This window comes from Tigriopus californicus, chromosome 8 (assembly GCF_007210705.1).
Source record: "Tigriopus californicus strain San Diego chromosome 8, Tcal_SD_v2.1, whole genome shotgun sequence".
NCBI lineage: Eukaryota > Metazoa > Arthropoda > Copepoda > Harpacticoida > Harpacticidae > Tigriopus > Tigriopus californicus.
In genome coordinates this window covers 660859-668278 of record NC_081447.1, presented here as the reverse complement: position 1 = coordinate 668278, position 7420 = coordinate 660859, and the positions used below count along the sequence as shown (strand labels likewise).

Genomic DNA, 7420 nt, shown 5'->3' with positions numbered 1-7420 from the left:
AAACTCTGTCAATTAGCATTTCACATTTTTGCTCAAAGAAATTTGTTTGGTAGGTTTTGCAACAGTTAATCATTTCGGCATTATTCCTCAATTTGGGTCTATTTCTAAGGGTCTAAGATCTGGAATTCGGTGTAAATTATATTTAAAAAAATAGAAATTAAATGCTGAAAACAGCCTCCACCTGGCCTCTTATAAAAAAGTTGCGGAAACAAGATACAAAAGTCGGTAAAAATAACAATTCACATTTTTTGCACAAACAGATGTTTTCGGTATCTGTTACAGAGGTTCATCATTTCGGTATTAGTTCGAAATTCTGATCTTCTATAAGGGCCTGAGATCTGGCATTTGGCATAACTTATGATTGAAATGAAAATTTAATGCTGAAAACGTCCTCCAACTGGATTCTTATTCAACATGGCAAAATTGGCCGTCAAAAGGCTGCTTTTGAGCTCGAATTTGGCCTCCAATGCCACCCGCCAGCTGGTATCGCTGAATGGCGGGACCGGAAAGTAGCGGGCAGTCAAGGACCAACTTCACCCGGGAAATCTTCCCGCTGCTGATCGACTCAATGAGTGAGTGAGTGAGTCAGTGAGTCAGTGAATTCTTGCCTCTCTCCATCTAAAGAGAAGGTCTTTCCGCCAGCAGCAATCACGCTATACCTGCGTGCATGTATGTGCCTTTGGGGTTCTTCGGGCCGTTCCACTTCTAGCCTTCCAAGCTTTACCCGCCCCCTGAGTGGTGTGGTTCGTGCGATACTTGGTCATGGCTAGTTCATACGCCCCTTGGCTTGCTCGAAGTATCCCCTGTTGGCTCGTAACAATCGGCAAGTTCGTCTCTTGTACTGGCTTTCTTCTGTCCAGAGGCCCGGCGCCCAAGTCCTCCTCTCGCAAGAGTGCGTACATTTCGGCCAGCGCATCCATGGCCTCTTGTTGCGGGTCAGACTAATGACCGGCTCAAAGTCGAATTGCTCCACGGGATCCTTCCGGTCTTGATGACGTTGGCGGGGCGGACGGCCTCGAAGGACAAATGTTCCAACTGGAGAGCCGCGCGGTGCCACAGATTATGGACTTGCCCCAAGTACTTCAACACGGCGGGTTTGATGCCGATGGTGGGCTGACAGAGGGTGAGAGCCTCGTAGAAGGTATTCATTGCCACTAGGCTGGCAATCCTTCTGGACCACATGGATCCCTGAGCAGATTGAAAGTCACGAACCTCAGCGCCAAAGTCTCTCGTTGACGATCCGCCAGAATCTTCCAGATCCGGGGCAAACAGGTTCAGCCAGATGTATTCAGCCAGTCCGTTGTCCATGTTGAGCCAATTGAGCCGTGGCATTGAGGAAGTGGGATTGGTCTTGACCTCGCCTATGGATTCGAGGAACTTGTATTGTCGGGCTGATGAGCTGATTCAACGATGTGGTGTGATTAAGAAGACCTTCCTTCTTGAGCGTGGAGATCGGCGTGGTTGGGCCAGGTCCATTTCGGTGGTGAGTTCCTCCTCTTTATCGTGAGCCTCGACGGTTTCCACGTCCGTTGGGCCCTCCTTGATGCTACTGAGCACGTCGAAGGCGTTCCGGTTCGCCGGGTTCAGCCAAGGCAATCACCGTGGTCATGGTAGGCAATCGAACTGGTGGGCGTGCAATTATTGATTGGGAGCCGGCCACGGCTGATGGAAAGGAGGAGCTCGATGCACTGCTTGATCCAATAGTGCGGTCCCATAGACTCCCAGTTCTGAGAGCAGATGATGTAACATGAGCCGTTCATGGAGGCGCTTCTTCATGCTGTTGTCAAACACCTTCAAAGAACTTGGCCCGGATGTGGGGTTGGGTGCATCGGAGACCGGCGAGGAAAGCACCTTCGAGTTTCGAAGTGAGCTCGGAGTCTTGAACGCATCTTCGTTAAACAAAATTAACCAACTCCAAAAATTGAGCATTCAGCTCGGCGTCATCCGGAAATCGCTTCTCCACGTATTGCATCATCTTGACCAGAAGAATGGATTTCTCCTTCAAGCTGGGTTCCTTGATTGATGAGGCCTTCACGTCCTTGATCTTCATCCAGTCCTCGAGCATCTTCGTGATGGCTTTCATGAACCTTTCACGTCTGGGGATCTCTCAATTAGTCCCACCAATATCTGACCAATGAAACGACTTCCTCATGTCAATCCCCATCACAGGGCACGCGATTCTTGACCAAATCCAAGCTCAAGATGAGCAATTCACTGCCGGCAGCCGTGCCCTCATTGTTGGGCGGGTTCAGATGCTCCTTTGAACATGCAGGAGAAGCACCCTCATGAAGCTGGTGATCAGTCGATCAATGTAACACGAGTTATTGATGCAAGCCGCTTTCAACATCATCAACGTCCCAAAGAGACTGGACGTGGCAGCTTGAGAGTTCTTCTCATAGTTGGTGAGGCCCTTCCGTAAAATCACCCGAACTCACCATGCTTAGAGCTGTTTCGAGTTCCTCATGTTTGGAGGGCCACGTTGGACGAGGTGGGCTCGGTGGGGAAGAGATTCATCAGTCTGGGACATGAGGCTATGCACGGCTCGGATACTTTGGCATTCGGGCAGTTCATGCACGTTGAGATGGCCTTTTGGAGCGGCTTGAAGGCGGTGAGGACCTGATCTTTCCGGAGGATGGAGAGCAAGAAGCTGAGAATGTCCAAACAGGTGCAAATGTTCACGTAATTGGGGTTGGTTCGAGTCTACGCCCTGCGGTCCGGCCAAGATCTTCTCGAAAAGCCCCCAATTTGAGATCGCAATTGGGCCACACCTCCACTTTGAGGCCGTCTTCAGTAAAGCCACACATCGTCGAGACAGCATTTCACCCGGCGATCCACCGTTCCGGCTTGAGCATCGCTCACTTGGCACGCCAATCGGAGGAGATAGTTCACAATAGCGTCGCAATGGCCTTGTTCAGAGGTTTGTTCGGGTCTTCACGGCTGTTGCTGGCGGTTCGTGGTCACATGAGCCGTAGCCCCCGTCGCGCCCAGAGTCACGGTTTTGACCTGGGCCAAACCAGGCATCTTGCGCTTCATCTCGGGGCCAATATCGGTGGAGGCTGAGCGCTTCACGCCTCCCACAACCACCTCCCCTCCCGCGGGGTTAGTGGTGGGCGCTTGCTAGCGCCGGTGCCGCTACCCGTACTGGCTGAACTGGAAACTGTCAGCGTTGGCCTCGCTCTCCTCTTTGACGCGATGCTTCTCCCAGTTGATGACGATTTCGCACAAGTCCACGGCCAACTTCTTCTGCTCAATGGTGGCGGTGGCAGTGAAGCCCAGCCGTTGGATGGAGCTGACAATGTGCTGAATGAGATGGTGCCTCACCGGGTAGTACACCTTGAAGTGCTTGACCACCAAATTGCAGAATATGGACCAACTGGGATCCGGTGTGTCCATCTTCAACAATGATCTTCTTGGTCCAATGGGTGAGCATTGTGTTCCCATCTTCCATTCTGCCTGGCATGGAGGGGTAGAGGATCTCGAGTGCCTGTCTCCACCACCGTGCGAGCCTCCACGGCGTGAGCCTTGAGCAAGCTGTGGAACACCTGGAGCACGATCCGCTTGTGGGATGGCGAACTTGGCAATTGATGTGCGACAACAGGAGATGGCCGTGGTATCGCGTGGCCGGGTCCACACAGTTCTTGCTCAAGAGGACAAGGCACGCGTAAGTCATGGTCGTCTTAGCTTGTTGCCTTGCTCTTGTTGCTGGCGTCGTGAATGTGAGCGGCTCCCCGGTCCACCAGAAGGCAGCGAGAATTGGAGCAAGAGGATCCGGACTGTGTCCGAAGTGCCAAAAGGCGATTCCGGTGTCGATGATACTATTGATGAAGGTAGAGACCACGTTTTCCGGGTTATCCTGATCGGGGGAGGGTGGGCTGCCGATCAAGGAGTCGCCTTCGCCCCTGATCGAAACTCAACGAGAAACACGGAATGATAATGAACTGGAGGATCTTGCCTTTCAAGTCTTGAGAGAGGTTCGACTCGGCCAAGTTCCACAATCGGACAAACTCGAAGAAGGCCGCGCGTTTCCATTGGTGCTGTACACTTGGCAGACCTCGTTCTCGAGGAAGTCTTTGAGGAATTGGAAATCCGCTATGTAGCGTCCGACCAGGGCTCTCAACAGTTGAAACAGCAACAAGATCTCGGTGTTCTGGTGGAGCTTGAAGTACTCGAGCATGATCTTAACCAACACTTTTGGCCCTTTCCATTGTGATAGTCCACGGTGTCGCCTTTCGGTATTTTGTCGTGATAGGCATCTTGGTTCCAGACACGCTTCAGGGCGTCCACGGAGGGATTTTGGTCCTTGATCCATTCCCTATCATGTTTCACCATGACCCAAACCATCCGTATGCAGACCAATTGGATATCAGCCCGCTCTTTGGGCGTGATTTGGGGCTGGTTCTTGCTGCTGAATGGGAGTAGGAAGTTGATTCGTGCCCATGATCATGCCGATGAGTTTGCCGATTTTCAGTTTCAAGGCCTCGCGGAACACCTTGCCCCTTGGTGCTTCATAATGAATTCGATGAATCGGCCATTTTGCGGGTCTTTGGCCGTGATATCGTTGGTAAAGTATTCGACCGTCTCGGACGGATATTTGATCAGATAGCCGATGAGAGGCTCCCGCAAAATGCTTCCGGGTTCAATCAACAGATTTCGCTCTGTGGTCAAGATCAGTTTACAGAGCATCTCGATGATCTTTTGAGGCGGGTGAGAAGGCGGGATCTTTTGAAAGAGCCTCACGATGGCAGCGGCCACTTTAATTGGGGCAACCAACTGGTCTTCGGAATGCCCTGTTGCATTTGCTTGTGCGCCACGATAGAGATCTCGAGCCATTTCTTCAATAATTGCAAGAGTTGCTCGCAGAGTTTCTCGTTGAACACCTTGGGGAAAAGCTCGGCGAGGAAGCACAAGCGGGCGATGATGTTTTGCGTCAGGTTGCGATAGTCGGCCAGGTTACTGATGATGGGTTTGGTGAGCTCGGTCACTAGTTTGATGTCCACCTCAAAGCCACTGATGAACTTCTTCATGCACTCGTAACCAGCTTCGACCAGATCGTTGTTGGTGCTGTTCAGGGCTTTGCTATAGATGACATTGAAGATCTTGTCGCGACATTCGGGAATGTAATGACAAGCCGCGAGGGCCTTTAAGGCGGATTTCCTCATGGAACCAAGTTACTGATGGACTTGTAGCAGGGTAGCTTCTGGAGCGATGGTCATCCGCCTCACACAAGGAGAGCAGCTCCGTGAAGAACACCTTGTGCTCCATGATTATTCACTGAAATACATTCAAATGAGACCCTTGAAGCAATGAAACCTACGCACTTATGGAAAGGGGTCACAGTGATGAGGGGAATCTCCTAATTGTCTGGAAGCCTCAATTGGTATGGTAAATTCATGAAGAAAACCTACGGTCTATGGTGAAGAGTCGAGGATTGAGTGTGGTACAAAAAGTATTGCCCTCCATGAGCCAATGCTTGTGCATTCTACTAGGATCTGATGTGTATGACGCAGAGCATGTGTTAGGCTCGAGGTGGGATCATGTCTTGAAGCACATCCTTGTGCGGGTCCATGACCTCGGTGATGCCTTTCCCTTGAATCTCGGCCAACAGCTTCAAGTATCCATGGCTCGCTCTCGAACACATGTGTTAGGACTGGTCACCTGACGGACCAGCTCATTGATCACATCCCGTAGAGACTTCTCTTGGATGGTGCGCAATTCCACGATGCGCGGATCCTCCTCGGTGACACCCTCCGGGATTTGAACAGGTTTGGCACACAAGGTGAGCATCTTCTCCAGGTTGGACTTGGCCATGTCCACGGCTCCCGAGGAGACCTCATCCGTCAGATCCATCATTGATGAAGAGCAGAGCCTTGAGGAAGTGGAACTGATGGAGAAACACCCAACGGATCTCCATGCGCTCGAATAGGAATTTGATCGCGATGCATCCGCCCAATTTGGCATACCAAGCTCGCTCATAGCACAGATTGCACATCCGATCGGACAGATACTCCATGAGAGGTAGACGGCAAGCTCGTTCTTTGCTTCCCATGATATTGGTGGCCGTGTCCAAAATGAGCACCATGGCTAGATGGCCCGGTTTGCAAAGCTCTTTCTCTTCGTGGCCATGATCACGGCCAGAGAGTCGATGAGCACCAACGGGTCCATGCCGTTCAGCTTTGATTGCTTGGCCGACATTGGGAAAGGCCCGGACTGTTGGGCGATGGCTACCATGGTGTAGTGACGAACCAAGGCCACCATGGTGGCAGCACGGATTGGCGGAGTTCCTTGATGGCGGCAGCCACGAACATGCCCGTGAGGGCCATTTGGTGGACTTGTCGAGCCTGGGTGTCCGTGCACTTGTAGTTGGGCCCCGCAATGGATGGGATGGCGCCTTCGCGGAATGACGTGTGGGACAGGAGCTTGAGCATGGTGGCTTTGTCTTCGTCCATTTTGAGCGAGGACACGAGATAACATTTGAGCACCTCCCAACATTGCTTGCGATAAGAAACCCGGCTCAGTGCTGGAGGACTTGAGCGCGTTGAAGGCCGTTTCAATGACCTTCTTGACGGGCATGGCGATGCTCTGCTTGTACTCGGGGAAGTGGATCGTGATGCAAGGCCCGGGGTTCTCGGTCTCGGTGTAGGTCAAGGCTTGGGGTTCGATCATCATCTTGCGATTCCCGCCACCAAATTTGCCAGCACTCGGAAAGCGACATGGGCAATCTGGTCCGACGGGTTGCGGAGAGTCCGCCAAAGCGCTTGCATCAGTTCTGCACGAACGGGTTGGATGTGCTCGTACAGGAAATCCGGCTGGAGGTTATCCACGCACAATTCCAGAGTGCGCAAGCCCTGGCTCACGAGGGTCTGGGATCCGTTCAAGGCCGAGACCAAGGGATCCATGAGCATGGGTAGGTAAGGCAGGAGGGAGCTTAACCGCACGGGCACGGTCAGACAGAGCTCGACGAATAGGTCCTTCATGTGCTGTTTGTGGAGGCCGGACTGGAGGCTGTTCAGGCCTTGGAGAAGGTTGGGCAACAGGGGGAGGAACTCCTGGTAGAGCAGATCATGACTGCCGCCGCCAATCGACCGAAATAGGGCTCGAAGGAGGAGAAAAGTAGTTGTAAGGTTCCTTGGCACTCTTGGCCAGGTCCATGGACTTGTTCACGATGGAGTGGAGATGAGTTTGAGCATCTGTTCGTTTTCGGCCGCAAACAGCGACACACTGCCAAACACCAATTTGAACAGCTTCAAGTACAGGTTGGATCGCTCCATGTTGCTGCCCATCTCGTTCATCTTCTCCAAGAGGTACTCGACCAGGATGGTGGCGAAGATGGGCGAGGTCACGTTGTTGGCTAGGAAGGAGTTGGCCATGATTTGGAGAGCGTAGTTCTTGTAGATGGCGCTCCACACGTAGTCGATGGTCT

At 52.3% G+C, this 7420-nt stretch overlaps 1 pseudogene; it reads right to left on the bottom strand.

Annotated features, from left to right (window-relative positions):
• Positions 1-653: 653 nt before the first annotated feature.
• LOC131884763 (transformation/transcription domain-associated protein-like) overlaps positions 654-7420 on the bottom strand; it is a 12664-nt pseudogene continuing 5897 nt past the window's right edge.